The sequence below is a fragment of the Lissotriton vulgaris genome, chromosome 2_1 (genome assembly GCF_964263255.1).
Source record: "Lissotriton vulgaris chromosome 2_1, aLisVul1.2, whole genome shotgun sequence".
Taxonomy (NCBI): Eukaryota; Metazoa; Chordata; class Amphibia; order Caudata; family Salamandridae; genus Lissotriton; species Lissotriton vulgaris.
Window position 1 is genome coordinate 867,017,378 of NC_141687.1, and position 18,136 is coordinate 867,035,513.

Sequence of the window (18,136 nt, forward strand, 5' to 3'; positions counted from 1 at the left end):
TGCACCAGCACTGTTAAACCATGGGTGCCGGGATCGGTGCTCCAGCACTGGAGAACCATGGGTGCTGGGATCGGTTTTCCAGTACTGGAGAACCATGGGTGCGGGATCGGTGCTCCAGCACTGTTGAACCATAGGTGCCGGGATCAGTGCCCCCGCACTGTTGAACCATGGGTGCCGGGATCGGTGCTCCAGCACTGTTGAACCATGGGTGCTGGAATCGGTACTCCTGCACTGTTGAACCACGGGTGCCGGGATCGGTGCTCCTGCACTGTTGATCCATGGGTGCCAGGATCGGTGCTCCAGCACTGTTAATCCATGGGTGCCGGGATCGGTGCTCCAGCACTGGAGAACCATGGGTGCTGGGATCGGTGTTCCAGTACTGGAGAACCATGGGTGCGGGATCGGTGCTCCAGCACTGTTGAACCATAGGTGCCGGGATCGGTGCTCCAGCACTGTTGAACCATGGGTGCCGGGATCGGTGCTCCAGCACTATTGAACCATGGGTGCTGGGATCGGTGCTCCAGCACTGTTGAACCATGGGTGCCGGGATCGGTGCTCCAGCACTGGAGAACCATGGGTGCTGGGATCGGTGTTCCAGTACTGGAGAACCATGGGTGCGGGATCGGTGCTCCAGCACTGTTGAACCATAGGTGCCGGGATCGGTGCTCCAGCACTGTTGAACCATGGGTGCCGGGATCGGTGCTCCAGCACTATTGAACCATGGGTGCTGGGATCGATACTCCTGCACTGTTGAACCATGGGTGCCGGGATCGGTGCTCCAGCACTGTTGAACCATGGGTGCTGGGATCGATACTCCTGCACTGTTGAACCATGGGTGCTGGGATTGCTGCTCCAGCCCTGGAGAGCCATGGGTGCAGGGATCGGTGCTCCAGCACTGTTGAACCGTGGGTGCTGGGCTCGGTGTTTCAGCACTTGAGAACCATGGGTCCCGGGATTGGTGTTCTAGCACTGTTGAACCATGGGTGCCGGGATCGGTGCTCCAGCCCTGGAGAACCATGGGTGCTGGGATCGTTGCTCCAGCACTGTTGAATCTTGGGTGCTGGGATCGGTGCTCCAGCACTGGAGAACCATTGCTGCTGGGATCGGTGCTCCAGCACTGTTGAACCTTGGGTGCTGGGATCGGTGCTCCAGCACTGTAAAACCATTGCTTCCGGAATTGGTGCTCCAGCACGGTTGAACCATGGGTGCCGGTATCAGTGCTCCAGCACTGGAGAACCATGGGTGCTGGGATCGGTGCTCCAGCCCTGTTAAACCATGGGGGCCGGGATCGGTGCTCCAGCCCTGTTGAACCATGGGTGCTGGGATCGGTGCTCTAGCACTGTTGAACCATGGGTGATGGGATCGGTGCTCCAGCACTGGAGAACCATGGGTGCCGGGTTTGCTGCTCCAGCCCTGTTGAACCATGGGTGCCGGGATCGGTGCTCCAGCACTGTTGAACCATGGGTACTGGAATCAGTGTTCCAGCACTGGAGAACCATGGGTACTGGGGTCGGTGCTCCAGCCCTGTTGAACCATGGGTGCCAGGATCAGTGCTCCAGCACTGTTGAACCATGGGTGCCGGGATCGGTGCTCCAGCACTATTGAACCATGGGTGCTGGGATCGATACTCCTGCACTGTTGAACCATGGGTGCCGGGATCGGTGCTCCAGCACTGTTGAACCATGGGTGCTGGATCGATACTCCTGCACTGTTGAACCATGGGTGCTGGGATCGCTGCTCCAGCCCTGGAGAGCCATGGGTGCCGGGATCGGTGCTCCAGCACTGTTGAACCGTGGGTGCTGGGCTCGGTGTTTCAGCACTTGAGAACCATGGGTCCCGGGATTGGTGATCTAGCACTGTTGAACCATGGGTGCCGGGATCGGTGCTCCAGCCCTGGAGAACCATGGGTGCTGGGATCGTTGCTCCAGCACTGTTGAATCTTGGGTGCTGGGATCGGTGCTCCAGCACTCGAGAACCATTGCTGCTGGGATCGGTGCTCCAGCACTGTTGAACCTTGGGTGCTGGGATCGGTGCTCCAGCACTGTCAAACCATTGCTTCCGGGATTGGTGCTCCAGCACGGTTGAACCATGGGTGCCGGTATCAGTGCTCCAGCACTGGAGAACCATGGGTGCTGGGATCGGTGCTCCAGCCCTGTTAAACCATGGGGGCCGGGATCGGTGCTCCAGCACTGTTGAACCATGGGTGCTGGGATCGGTGCTCTAGCACTGTTGAACCATGGGTGATGGGATCGGTGCTCCAGCACTGGAGAACCATGGGTGCCGGGTTTGCTGCTCCAGCCCTGTTGAACCATGGGTGCCGGGATCGGTGCTCCAGCACTGTTGAACCATGGGTGCCAGGATCGGTACACCTGCACTGTTGAACCATGGGTGCCGGGATCGGTGCTCCAAAATGAACAAATATAACCTGCTCTCCTCACAATTCTTTGTTGCTTAATGATTTAAAGCACATAACTCAGATCTACTACTGGATATGTGGGTTTATTTAGTTTCACCCTTTGCTTTTCAATTTCAAAGTACATCAAACTTTTATGTTTGAAAAAAACACATCACATGTAACAATTAGTGAAAAATATACAACATATACAGTTACCAACACTTTAAATACAAAAAAATTAATGGACAAAATTACAACACATATATGCACATTTGTTTACAAATAGCAGCGATTTTTAGAATCATCAAGTTCAAACTGCCAAAAAACGATACTTCTATTTGCTTAAGTCAATGAAGGACAAGAATGTTTTTATAAAGAAGGCCAACTGAACAAAATTTTTTTAAAAAAGATTCCCATAATCGCTAATTAGTCCTGGTTCTTTTATGGGGGCCTTCTAGATGCCGACGCGTTTCGAACCCGTTGAATGAATTAACGGGATCTCGTCAGGGCTTTGTCACTTCAATATATTCTCGTTCTGTGCACAAAGGAAGAGAGAACAACACCTTAGTTTTGTTGCTCTCACCCATTTAAAAAAACACTCGACCTGTGTGTTTTAGAACAAAAGTTCTATACCTGTGGTTTATGTCTGGCCGGGTTCAGGTGGGTTCAACAACCGTCTTGTTTAACTTCTGTTTTGGAACCCTAAGAAATAATTTTGTATTGCAATTAACGTTTGGAAGTCAATGGGTGACTAGTGATCTCATTGATTAGTTAGCGATGCTTAGAAAATGGTACCTTATTCGAGCACCGCTGCCCCTTTAGAATGTGTCCTCTTAACGATTCATTTTTCATCTCATGTTTTGCTTCAGGCTTATGCTCCCTGTGTATAGAAAAATCGAATTCTTTATTACAAGAGCGTTCCCTCCCGTTACCACACTATTAAGGGAAGGGTTCATAAAAAACAAACTACCTTAGAGGGGCGTCCCTCGGCAGGCGTGAGTTTTTCTTCCTTGTACGTTGCCGTATGCTTTGTGTCTGTTAAAAGGAAGGGAGAGCGGGTTGAGTACAGCTGCTCAGCGCTCGTGGTATATTTGTGCTACTGGGCGGGCCGCCCGTGTTTGCTCCTACCTCTAGTTATGGACAGGGGTTCAGGATATCTGGTGGTCTGCAGCGCGTCTGTTGCTGTCTGCTTCCGTGTTGATGCCGGCGTTTAGTGAGAACGACCATCTGATGGTCGGCGTCACGCGTTATTATCGGTGACGCAGCCCAGGCATTGTGGGATATGTAGTTCCTGATTGTTCCAGGGCCATTGTTCATAAGCATTGCCTATTGGATGGGAGTCTATTTGGACAACACTGTGGCGGTGGATCGCGTGGAGCACTATTTCGGGGGGAGTTTTTAAGAGGGGGTTAGAGCCTAGAGACTTCTGACAGTGTGTTCAGCCCACCTTGGGCGCTGTTAAATTTAAGAATCAGATAAGCCTCTTTTGTTAAGAGGACGTTTTCAATATCTGGGGGACATTTCGACTGATTGATGCTATATAATACTGACCATTTGAAATCAGTTTCTCGATGGTTAGCCTCTGTGAAATGCTGTACCATGGGCGCATTGGGGACCTTGTTTTTGAGTCTAGATCTATGCTGGGTGATACGGGTATTTACCTGTTGGGTAGTTTTCCCGATGTAGATTTTATCACACGGGCATACAATGACATAAACAACATTCTTTGTCCGACAATTAGAAAAACCTACATTCTTCCATTTAATTTTTTTGTGGTTGAATTCAGTGCCTTCGATCGTGGTGTCACATGAGGCACAGTTACCACATTTGTGATGACCGGATATAGGTTTCAATCCCCATTGGGAGAGGAGGTCACTTTTGGGTTTTTGGATTCGCACATCAGCACGAACTAGTTGCTGACCTAGGCTTTGGTTCTTTTTGTATGCAAATATTGGCCTCGGGAAGGGGCATTCCAGTTCCTCGAGGAGGTGCCAATTTTTAAGGACCATCTGTCGGATTTTGTGCGTGTCTGGGCCAAATGTGGTCACGCATACCATCTTTTCAAGCTCTGGTTTGTGCTTATCCTGCGTTAATAAGCATTCCCGGGGTGTGTATCGTGCCCGTTTGTATGAATGCTTAAGGAGTTTTTTGGGGTAACCTCTGTTTGTCATCTCTCCACAAAAGGTATGGGCATGTTGGTCATATTCTGCTATTTCTGAGCAGTTTCTCCTTATCCTAAGGAGTTGTCCATAGGGAAGATTTGCTCTGAGATTTCTGGGGTGATCACTACTATGGTGTAGGATTGTGTTCTTGTCGGTCTTTTTCTTATAGAGCGACGCTTTGAGGCTTCCTTCGTCATTAGAGATTTCTACATCGAGAAACGTCATTTTGCTCGTACTGTGTTCAATAGAGAATTTTATGTCCTGGTGTCTGCTGTTTAGCCATTCGTGGAATGCCATCAATTCGGTGTGGCTCCCCTGCCACAGGAGCCACACGTCATCTATGTATCGCAACCACTGTTTGATGTTTGACTTAAACGGGTTGTTATTATCAACGAATCTGCGTTCATATTCTGCCATGTACAGAACTGCCATTTCAGGCGCATATGGACATCCCATAGCCGTGCCTTTGACTTGGACGAAGAACTGATCATTAAAGCGGAAATAATTTTTCTTTAATGTCAGTTCGGCTAGTTGGAGGATGAATGATGTAGGGACCCGATGGGGTCTCTCTCTGGTGTCAAGGTACAATTCTATCATCGCAAACGCCTCGTCTTGGGGTATCTGTGTATAGAGGGACGTGACGTCCATGGTCACCATGATCTCACTCTTGTCGTTGAATTCTGTTCCCTCTACTTTAACCAGAAAATCGGTAGTGTCTTTGAGGTACGACTTCACATTGCTGACAAAAGGCTTAAGGAAAAAATCTATATATTTAGAGACTGGTTCTAGGCACGAATCGCACCCAGAAACAATTGGCCTGCCTGGTGGGTCATTTAATCTCTTGTGTATTTTGGGTAAAAAATACAAGATTGGTGACACCAGAGAGAGACCCCATCGGGTCCCTACATCATTCATCCTCCAACTAGCCGAACTGACATTAAAGAAAAATTATTTCCGCTTTAATGATCAGTTCTTCGTCCAAGTCAAAGGCACGGCTATGGGATGTCCATATGCGCCTGAAATGGCAGTTCTGTACATGGCAGAATATGAACGCAGATTCGTTGATAATAACAACCCGTTTAAGTCAAACATCAAACAGTGGTTGCGATACATAGATGACGTGTGGCTCCTGTGGCAGGGGAGCCACACCGAATTGATGGCATTCCACGAATGGCTAAACAGCAGACACCAGGACATAAAATTCTCTATTGAACACAGTACGAGCAAAATGACGTTTCTCGATGTAGAAATCTCTAATGACGAAGGAAGCCTCAAAGCGTCGCTCTATAAGAAAAAGACCGACAAGAACACAATCCTACACCATAGTAGTGATCACCCCAGAAATCTCAGAGCAAATCTTCCCTATGGACAACTCCTTAGGATAAGGAGAAACTGCTCAGAAATAGCAGAATATGACCAACATGCCCATACCTTTTGTGGAGAGATGACAAACAGAGGTTACCCCAAAAAACTCCTTAAGCATTCATACAAACGGGCACGATACACACCCCGGGAATGCTTATTAACGCAGGATAAGCACAAACCAGAGCTTGAAAAGATGGTATGCGTGACCACATTTGGCCCAGACACGCACAAAATCCGACAGATGGTCCTTAAAAATTGGCACCTCCTCGAGGAACTGGAATGCCCCTTCCCGAGGCCAATATTTGCATACAAAAAGAACCAAAGCCTAGGTCAGCAACTAGTTCGTGCTGATGTGCGAATCCAAAAACCCAAAAGTGACCTCCTCTCCCAATGGGGATTGAAACCTATATCCGGTCATCACAAATGTGGTAACTGTGCCTCATGTGACACCACGATCGAAGGCACTGAATTCAACCACAAAAAAATTAAATGGAAGAATGTAGGTTTTTCTAATTGTCGGACAAAGAATGTTGTTTATGTCATTGTATGCCCGTGTGATAAAATCTACATCGGGAAAACTACCCAACAGGTAAATACCCGTATCACCCAGCATAGATCTAGACTCAAAAACAAGGTCCCCAATGCGCCCATGGTACAGCATTTCACAGAGGCTAACCATCGAGAAACTGATTTCAAATGGTCAGTATTATATAGCATCAATCAGTCGAAATGTCCCCCAGATATTGAAAACGTCCTCTTAACAAAAGAGGCTTATCTGATTCTTAAATTTAACAGCGCCCAAGGTGGGCTGAACACACTGTCAGAAGTCTCTAGGCTCTAACCCCCTCTTAAAAACTCCCCCCGAAATAGTGCTCCACGCGATCCACCGCCACAGTGTTGTCCAAATAGACTCCCATCCAATAGGCAATGCTTATGAACAATGGCCCTGGAACAATCAGGAACTACATATCCCACAATGCCTGGGCTGCGTCACCGATAATAACGCGTGACGCCGACCATCAGATGGTCGTTCTCACTAAACGCCGGCATCAACACGGAAGCAGACAGCAACAGACGCGCTGCAGACCACCAGATATCCTGAACCCCTGTCCATAACTAGAGGTAGGAGCAAACACGGGCGGCCCGCCCAGTAGCACAAATATACCACGAGCGCTGAGCAGCTGTACTCAACCCGCTCTCCCTTCCTTTTAACAGACACAAAGCATACGGCAACGTACAAGGAAGAAAAACTCACGCCTGCCGAGGGACGCCCCTCTAAGGTAGTTTGTTTTTTATGAACCCTTCCCTTAATAGTCTGGTAACGGGAGGGAACGCTCTTGTAATAAAGAATTCGATTTTTCTATACACAGGGAGCATAAGCCTGAAGCAAAACATTAGATGAAAAATGAATCGTTAAGAGGACACATTCTAAAGGGGCAGCGGTGCTCGAATAAGGTACCATTTTCTAAGCATCGCTAACTAATCAATGAGATCACTAGTCACCCATTGACTTCCAAACGTTAATTGCAATACAAAATTATTTCTTAGGGTTCCAAAACAGAAGTTAAACAAGACGGTTGTTGAACCCACCTGAACCCGGCCAGACATAAACCACAGGTATAGAACTTTTGTTCTAAAACACACAGGTCGAGTGTTTTTTTAAATGGGTGAGAGCAACAAAACTAAGGTGTTGTTCTCTCTTCCTTTGTGCACAGAACGAGAATATATTGAAGTGACAAAGCCCTGACGAGATCCCGTTAATTCATTCAACGGGTTCGAAACGCGTCGGCATCTAGAAGGCCCCCATAAAAGAACCAGGACTAATTAGCGATTATGGGAATCTTTTTTAAAAAAATTTTGTTCAGTTGGCCTTCTTTATAAAAACATTCTTGTCCTTCATTGACTTAAGCAAATAGAAGTATCGTTTTTTGGCAGTTTGAACTTGATGATTCTAAAAATCGCTGCTATTTGTAAACAAATGTGCATATATGTGTTGTAATTTTGTCCATTAATTTTTTTGTATTTAAAGTGTTGGTAACTGTATATGTTGTATATTTTTCACTAAGTGTTACATGTGATGTGTTTTTTTCAAACATAAAAGTTTGATGTACTTTGAAATTGAAAAGCAAAGGGTGAAACTAAATAAACCCACATATCCAGTAGTAGATCTGAGTTATGTGCTTTAAATCATTAAGCAACAAAGAATTGTGAGGAGAGCAAGTTATATTTGTTCATTTTGAAAAAGGGTCCAGCCCTCCTCATGTCCCGGGACCTAACTCCTTAAGTTTAAGCGGGATCGGTGCTCCAGCACTGGAGAACCATGGGTGCTGGGATCGGTGTTCCAGCACTGGAGAACCATTGGCGCTGGGATCAGTGCTCCAGCACTGTTGGACCATGGGTGCCGGGATCGGTGCTCCTGCACTGTTGAACCATGGGTGCCGGGATCGGTGCTCCAGCACTGTTGAACCATGGGTGCCAGGATCGGTACACCTGCACTGTTGAACCATGGGTGCCGGGATCGGTGCTCCAGCACTGTTGAACCATGGGTGCCGGGATCCGTACTCCTGCACTGTTGAACCATGGGTGCTGGGATCCGTACTCCTGCATTGTTGAACCATGGGTGCCAGGATCGGTACTCCTGCACTGTTGAACCATGGGTGCAGGGATCCGTACTCCTGCACTGTTGAACCATGGGTGCCAGGATCGGTACTCCTGCACTGTTGAACCATGGGTGCTGGGATTCGTACTCCTGCACTGTTGAACCATGGGTGCCAGGATCGGTGCTCCAGCACTGTTGAACCATGGGTGCCGGGATCGGTGCTCCAGCACTGGAGAACCATGGGTGCTGGGATCGGTGTTCCAGCACTGGAGAACCATGGGTGCTGGGATCAGTGCTCCAGCACTGTTGAACCATGGGTGCCGGGATCGGTGCTCCAGCCCTGGAGAACCATGGGTGCCGGGATCGGTGCTCCAGCACTGGAGAACCATGGGTGCCGGGATCGGTGCTCCAGCACTGTTGAACCATTGGTGCTGGAATTGGTACTCCTGCACTGTTGAACCACGGGTGCTGGGATCGGTGCTCCTGCATTGTTGAACCATGGGTGCCAGGATCGGTACTCCTGCACTGTTGAACCATGGGTGCCAGGATCAGTACTCCTGCACTGTTCGAACCATGGGTGCCAGGATCGGTGCTCCAGCACTGTTGAACCATGGGTGCCAGGATCAGTACTCCTGCACTGTTCGAACCATGGGTGCCAGGATCGGTACTCCTGCACTGTTGAACCATGGGTGCCAGGATCAGTACTCCTGCACTGTTCGAACCATGGGTGCCAGGATCGGTGCTCCAGCACTGGAGAACCATGGGTACTGGGGTCGGTGCTCCAGCACTGTTGAACCATGGGTGCCGGGATCCGTACTCCTGCACTGTTGAACCATGGGTGCTGGGATCCGTACTCCTGCATTGTTGAACCATGGGTGCCAGGATCGGTACTCCTGCACTGTTGAACCATGGGTGCAGGGATCCGTACTCCTGCACTGTTGAACCATGGGTGCCAGGATCGGTACTCCTGCACTGTTGAACCATGGGTGCAGGGATCCGTACTCCTGCACTGTTGACCCATGGGTGCCAGGATTGGTACTCCTGCACTGTTGAACCATGGGTGCTGGGATTCGTACTCCTGCATTGTTGAGCCATGGGTGCCAGGATCGGTACACCTGCAATGTTGAACCATGGGTGCCGCGATCGGTGCTTCAGCACTGTTGAACCATGGGTGCCGGGATCGGTGCTCCAGCACTGGAGAACCATGGGTGCTGGGATCGGTGTTCCAGCACTGGAGAACCATGGGTGCTGGGATCAGTGCTCCAGCACGGTTGAGCCATGGGTGCCGGGATCGGTGCTCCAGCACTGTTGAACCACGGGTGCCGGAATCGGTACTCCTGCACTGTTGAACCACGGGTGCCGGGATCGGTGCTCCAGCACTGTTGAACAATGGGTGCCAGAATCGGTACTCCTGTACTGTTGAACCATGGGTCCTGGGATCCGTACTACTGCATTGTTGAACCATGGGTGCCAGGATCGGTACTCCTGCACTGTTGAACCATGGGTGCTGGGATCCGTACTCCTGCACTGTTGAACCATGGGTGCCAGGATCGGTACTCCTGCACTGTTGAACCATGGGTGCTGAGATCCGTACTCCTGCACTGTTGAACCATGGGTGCCAGGATCGGTTCACCTGCAATGTTGAATCATGGGTGTCGCGATCGGTGCTCCAGCACTGTTGAACCATGGGTGCCGGGATCGGTGCTCCAGGACTGGAGAACCATGGGTGCTGGGATCGGTGTTCCAGCACTGGAGAACCATGGGTGCTGGGATCAGTGCTCCAGCACTGTTGAACCATGGGTGCTGGAATCAGTACTCCTGCACTGTTGAACCATGGGTGCCGGGATCGGTGCTCCTGCACTGTTGAACCATGGGTGCCAGGATCGGTGCTCCAGCACTGTTAAACCATGGGTGCCGGGATCGGTGCTCCAGCACTGGAGAATCATGGGTGCTGGGATCGGTACTCCAGCCCTGTTAAACCATGGGGGCCGGGATCGGTGCTCCAGCACTGTTGAACCATGGGTGCTGGGATCGGTGCTCTAGCACTGTTGAACCATGGGTGATGGGATCGGTGCTCCAGCACTAAAGAACCATGGGGGCCGGGTTTGCTGCTCCAGCCCTGTTGAACAATGGGTGCCGGGATCCGTACTCCTGCACTGTTGAACCATGGGTGCCAGGATCGGTACTCCTGCACTGTTGAACCATGGGTGCTGGGATTCGTACTCCTGCACTGTTGAACCATGGGTGCCAGGATCGGTACACCTGCAATGTTGTACCATGGGTGCCGCGATCGGTGCTCCAGCACTGTTGAACCATGGGTGCCGGGATCGGTGCTCCAGCACTGGAGAACCATGGGTGCTGGGATCGGTGTTCCAGCACTGGAGAACCATGGGTGCTGGGATCAGTGCTCCAGCACGGTTGAACCATGGGTGCCGGGATCGGTTCTCCAGCACTGTTGAACCATGGGTGCCGGAATCGGTACTCCTGCACTGTTGAACCACGGGTGCCGGGATCGATGCTCCAGCACTGTTGAACCATGGGTGCCAGGATCGGTACTCCTGCACTGTTGAACCATGGGTCCTGGGATCCGTACTCCTGCATTGTTGAACCATGGGTGCCAGGATCGGTACTCCTGCACTGTTGAACCATGGGTGCTGGGATCCGTACTCCTGCACTGTTGAACCATGGGTGCCAGGATCGGTACTCCTGCACTGTTGAACCATGGGTGCTGAGATCCGTACTCCTGCACTGTTGAACCATGGGTGCCAGGATCGGTACACCTGCAATTTTGAACCATGGATGCCACGATCGGTGCTCCAGCACTGTTGAACCATGGGTGCCGGGATCGGTGCTCCAGGACTGGAGAACCATGGGTGCTGGGATCGGTGTTCCTGCACTGTTGAACCACACCGTTGAACCATGGGTGCTGGAATTGGTACTCCTGCACTGTTGAACCACGGGTGCCGGGATCGGTGCTCCTGCACTGTTGAACCATGGGTGCCAGGATCGGTGCTCCAGCACTGTTAAACCATGGGTGCCGGGATCGGTGCTCCAGCACTGGAGAACCATGGGTGCTGGGATCGGTTTTCCAGTACTGGAGAACCATGGGTGCGGGATCGGTGCTCCAGCACTGTTGAACCATAGGTGCCGGGATCAGTGCCCCAGCACTGTTGAACCATGGGTGCCGGGATCGGTGCTCCAGCACTGTTGAACCATGGGTGCTGGAATCGGTACTCCTGCACTGTTGAACCACGGGTGCCGGGATCGGTGCTCCTGCACTGTTGATCCATGGGTGCCAGGATCGGTGCTCCAGCACTGTTAATCCATGGGTGCCGGGATCGGTGCTCCAGCACTGGAGAACCATGGGTGCTGGGATCGGTGTTCCAGTACTGGAGAACCATGGGTGCGGGATCGGTGCTCCAGCACTGTTGAACCATAGGTGCCGGGATCGGTGCTCCAGCACTGTTGAACCATGGGTGCCGGGATCGGTGCTCCAGCACTATTGAACCATGGGTGCTGGGATCGGTGCTCCAGCACTGTTGAACCATGGGTGCCGGGATCGGTGCTCCAGCACTGGAGAACCATGGGTGCTGGGATCGGTGTTCCAGTACTGGAGAACCATGGGTGCGGGATCGGTGCTCCAGCACTGTTGAACCATAGGTGCCGGGATCGGTGCTCCAGCACTGTTGAACCATGGGTGCCGGGATCGGTGCTCCAGCACTATTGAACCATGGGTGCTGGGATCGATACTCCTGCACTGTTGAACCATGGGTGCCGGGATCGGTGCTCCAGCACTGTTGAACCATGGGTGCTGGGATCGATACTCCTGCACTGTTGAACCATGGGTGCTGGGATTGCTGCTCCAGCCCTGGAGAGCCATGGATGCCGGGATCGGTGCTCCAGCACTGTTGAACCGTGGGTGCTGGGCTCGGTGTTTCAGCACTTGAGAACCATGGGTCCCGGGATTGGTGATCTAGCACTGTTGAACCATGGGTGCCGGGATCGGTGCTCCAGCCCTGGAGAACCATGGGTGCTGGGATCGTTGCTCCAGCACTGTTGAATCTTGGGTGCTGGGATCGGTGCTCCAGCACTGGAGAACCATTGCTGCTGGGATCGGTGCTCCAGCACTGTTGAACCTTGGGTGCTGGGATCGGTGCTCCAGCACTGTAAAACCATTGCTTCCGGGATTGGTGCTCCAGCACGGTTGAACCATGGGTGCCGGTATCAGTGCTCCAGCACTGGAGAACCATGGGTGCTGGGATCGGTGCTCCAGCCCTGTTAAACCATGGGGGCCGGGATCGGTGCTCCAGCACTGTTGAACCATGGGTGCTGGGATCGGTGCTCTAGCACTGTTGAACCATGGGTGATGGGATCGGTGCTCCAGCACTGGAGAACCATGGGTGCCGGGTTTGCTGCTCCAGCACTGTTGAACCATGGGTGCCGGGATCGGTGCTCCAGCACTGTTGAACCATGGGTACTGGAATCAGTGTTCCAGCACTGGAGAACCATGGGTACTGGGGTCGGTGCTCCAGCCCTGTTGAACCATGGGTGCCAGGATCAGTGCTCCAGCACTGTTGAACCATGGGTGCCGGGATCGGTGCTCCAGCACTATTGAACCATGGGTGCTGGGATCGATACTCCTGCACTGTTGAACCATGGGTGCCGGGATCGGTGCTCCAGCACTGTTGAACCATGGGTGCTGGATCGATACTCCTGCACTGTTGAACCATGGGTGCTGGGATCGCTGCTCCAGCCCTGGAGAGCCATGGGTGCCGGGATCGGTGCTCCAGCACTGTTGAACCGTGGGTGCTGGGCTCGGTGTTTCAGCACTTGAGAACCATGGGTCCCGGGATTGGTGATCTAGCACTGTTGAACCATGGGTGCCGGGATCGGTGCTCCAGCCCTGGAGAACCATGGGTGCCGGGATCGGTGCTCCAGCACTGGAGAACCATGGGTGCCGGGATCGGTGCTCCAGCACTGTTGAACCATTGGTGCTGGAATTGGTACTCCTGCACTGTTGAACCACGGGTGCTGGGATCGGTGCTCCTGCATTGTTGAACCATGGGTGCCAGGATCGGTACTCCTGCACTGTTGAACCATGGGTGCCAGGATCAGTACTCCTGCACTGTTAGAACCATGGGTGCCAGGATCGGTGCTCCAGCACTGTTGAACCATGGGTGCCAGGATCAGTACTCCTGCACTGTTCGAACCATGGGTGCCAGGATCGGTACTCCTGCACTGTTGAACCATGGGTGCCAGGATCAGTACTCCTGCACTGTTCGAACCATGGGTGCCAGGATCGGTGCTCCAGCACTGGAGAACCATGGGTACTGGGGTCGGTGCTCCAGCACTGTTGAACCATGGGTGCCGGGATCCGTACTCCTGCACTGTTGAACCATGGGTGCTGGGATCCGTACTCCTGCATTGTTGAACCATGGGTGCCAGGATCGGTACTCCTGCACTGTTGAACCATGGGTGCAGGGATCCGTACTCCTGCACTGTTGACCCATGGGTGCCAGGATTGGTACTCCTGCACTGTTGAACCATGGGTGCTGGGATTCGTACTCCTGCATTGTTGAGCCATGGGTGCCAGGATCGGTACACCTGCAATGTTGAACCATGGGTGCCGCGATCGGTGCTTCAGCACTGTTGAACCATGGGTGCCGGGATCGGTGCTCCAGCACTGGAGAACCATGGGTGCTGGGATCGGTGTTCCAGCACTGGAGAACCATGGGTGCTGGGATCAGTGCTCCAGCACGGTTGAGCCATGGGTGCCGGGATCGGTGCTCCAGCACTGTTGAACCACGGGTGCCGGAATCGGTACTCCTGCACTGTTGAACCACGGGTGCCGGGATCGGTGCTCCAGCACTGTTGAACAATGGGTGCCAGAATCGGTACTCCTGTACTGTTGAACCATGGGTCCTGGGATCCGTACTACTGCATTGTTGAACCATGGGTGCCAGGATCGGTACTCCTGCACTGTTGAACCATGGGTGCTGGGATCCGTACTCCTGCACTGTTGAACCATGGGTGCCAGGATCGGTACTCCTGCACTGTTGAACCATGGGTGCTGAGATCCGTACTCCTGCACTGTTGAACCATGGGTGCCAGGATCGGTTCACCTGCAATGTTGAATCATGGGTGTCGCGATCGGTGCTCCAGCACTGTTGAACCATGGGTGCCGGGATCGGTGCTCCAGGACTGGAGAACCATGGGTGCTGGGATCGGTGTTCCAGCACTGGAGAACCATGGGTGCTGGGATCAGTGCTCCAGCACTGTTGAACCATGGGTGCTGGAATCAGTACTCCTGCACTGTTGAACCATGGGTGCCGGGATCGGTGCTCCTGCACTGTTGAACCATGGGTGCCAGGATCGGTGCTCCAGCACTGTTAAACCATGGGTGCCGGGATCGGTGCTCCAGCACTGGAGAACCATGGGTGCTGGGATCGGTGCTCCAGCCCTGTTAAACCATGGGGGCCGGGATCGGTGCTCCAGCACTGTTGAACCATGGGTGCTGGGATCGGTGCTCTAGCACTGTTGAACCATGGGTGATGGGATCGGTGCTCCAGCACTAAAGAACCATGGGGGCCGGGTTTGCTGCTCCAGCCCTGTTGAACAATGGGTGCCGGGATCCGTACTCCTGCACTGTTGAACCATGGGTGCCAGGATCGGTACTCCTGCACTGTTGAACCATGGGTGCTGGGATTCGTACTCCTGCACTGTTGAACCATGGGTGCCAGGATCGGTACACCTGCAATGTTGTACCATGGGTGCCGCGATCGGTGCTCCAGCACTGTTGAACCATGGGTGCCGGGATCGGTGCTCCAGCACTGGAGAACCATGGGTGCTGGGATCGGTGTTCCAGCACTGGAGAACCATGGGTGCTGGGATCAGTGCTCCAGCACCGTTGAACCATGGGTGCCAGGATCGGTTCTCCAGCACTGTTGAACCATGGGTGCCGGAATCGGTACTCCTGCACTGTTGAACCACGGGTGCCGGGATCGATGCTCCAGCACTGTTGAACCATGGGTGCCAGGATCGGTACTCCTGCACTGTTGAACCATGGGTCCTGGGATCCGTACTCCTGCATTGTTGAACCATGGGTGCCAGGATCGGTACTCCTGCACTGTTGAACCATGGGTGCTGGGATCCGTACTCCTGCACTGTTGAACCATGGGTGCCAGGATCGGTACTCCTGCACTGTTGAACCATGGGTGCTGAGATCCGTACTCCTGCACTGTTGAACCATGGGTGCCAGGATCGGTACACCTGCAATTTTGAACCATGGGTGCCACGATCGGTGCTCCAGCACTGTTGAACCATGGGTGCCGGGATCGGTGCTCCAGGACTGGAGAACCATGGGTGCTGGGATCGGTGTTCCTGCACTGTTGAACCACACCGTTGAACCATGGGTGCTGGAATTGGTACTCCTGCACTGTTGAACCACGGGTGCCGGGATCGGTGCTCCTGCACTGTTGAACCATGGGTGCCAGGATCGGTGCTCCAGCACTGTTAAACCATGGGTGCCGGGATCGGTGCTCCAGCACTGGAGAACCATGGGTGCTGGGATCGGTTTTCCAGTACTGGAGAACCATGGGTGCGGGATCGGTGCTCCAGCACTGTTGAACCATAGGTGCCGGGATCAGTGCCCCAGCACTGTTGAACCATGGGTGCCGGGATCGGTGCTCCAGCACTGTTGAACCATGGGTGCTGGAATCGGTACTCCTGCACTGTTGAACCACGGGTGCCGGGATCGGTGCTCCTGCACTGTTGATCCATGGGTGCCAGGATCGGTGCTCCAGCACTGTTAATCCATGGGTGCCGGGATCGGTGCTCCAGCACTGGAGAACCATGGGTGCTGGGATCGGTGTTCCAGTACTGGAGAACCATGGGTGCGGGATCGGTGCTCCAGCACTGTTGAACCATAGGTGCCGGGATCGGTGCTCCAGCACTGTTGAACCATGGGTGCCGGGATCGGTGCTCCAGCACTATTGAACCATGGGTGCTGGGATCGGTGCTCCAGCACTGTTGAACCATGGGTGCCGGGATCGGTGCTCCAGCACTGGAGAACCATGGGTGCTGGGATCGGTGTTCCAGTACTGGAGAACCATGGGTGCGGGATCGGTGCTCCAGCACTGTTGAACCATAGGTGCCGGGATCGGTGCTCCAGCACTGTTGAACCATGGGTGCCGGGATCGGTGCTCCAGCACTATTGAACCATGGGTGCTGGGATCGATACTCCTGCACTGTTGAACCATGGGTGCCGGGATCGGTGCTCCAGCACTGTTGAACCATGGGTGCTGGGATCGATACTCCTGCACTGTTGAACCATGGGTGCTGGGATTGCTGCTCCAGCCCTGGAGAGCCATGGGTGCCGGGATCGGTGCTCCAGCACTGTTGAACCGTGGGTGCTGGGCTCGGTGTTTCAGCACTTGAGAACCATGGGTCCCGGGATTGGTGATCTAGCACTGTTGAACCATGGGTGCCGGGATCGGTGCTCCAGCCCTGGAGAACCATGGGTGCTGGGATCGTTGCTCCAGCACTGTTGAATCTTGGGTGCTGGGATCGGTGCTCCAGCACTGGAGAACCATTGCTGCTGGGATCGGTGCTCCAGCACTGTTGAACCTTGGGTGCTGGGATCGGTGCTCCAGCACTGTAAAACCATTGCTTCCGGGATTGGTGCTCCAGCACGGTTGAACCATGGGTGCCGGTATCAGTGCTCCAGCACTGGAGAACCATGGGTGCTGGGATCGGTGCTCCAGCCCTGTTAAACCATGGGGGCCGGGATCGGTGCTCCAGCACTGTTGAACCATGGGTGCTGGGATCGGTGCTCTAGCACTGTTGAACCATGGGTGATGGGATCGGTGCTCCAGCACTGGAGAACCATGGGTGCCGGGTTTGCTGCTCCAGCACTGTTGAACCATGGGTGCCGGGATCGGTGCTCCAGCACTGTTGAACCATGGGTACTGGAATCAGTGTTCCAGCACTGGAGAACCATGGGTACTGGGGTCGGTGCTCCAGCCCTGTTGAACCATGGGTGCCAGGATCAGTGCTCCAGCACTGTTGAACCATGGGTGCCGGGATCGGTGCTCCAGCACTATTGAACCATGGGTGCTGGGATCGATACTCCTGCACTGTTGAACCATGGGTGCCGGGATCGGTGCTCCAGCACTGTTGAACCATGGGTGCTGGATCGATACTCCTGCACTGTTGAACCATGGGTGCTGGGATCGCTGCTCCAGCCCTGGAGAGCCATGGGTGCCGGGATCGGTGCTCCAGCACTGTTGAACCGTGGGTGCTGGGCTCGGTGTTTCAGCACTTGAGAACCATGGGTCCCGGGATTGGTGATCTAGCACTGTTGAACCATGGGTGCCGGGATCGGTGCTCCAGCCCTGGAGAACCATGGGTGCTGGGATCGTTGCTCCAGCACTGTTGAATCTTGGGTGCTGGGATCGGTGCTCCAGCACTGGAGAACCATTGCTGCTGGGATCGGTGCTCCAGCACTGTTGAACCTTGGGTGCTGGGATCGGTGCTCCAGCACTGTCAAACCATTGCTTCCGGGATTGGTGCTCCAGCACGGTTGAACCATGGGTGCCGGTATCAGTGCTCCAGCAC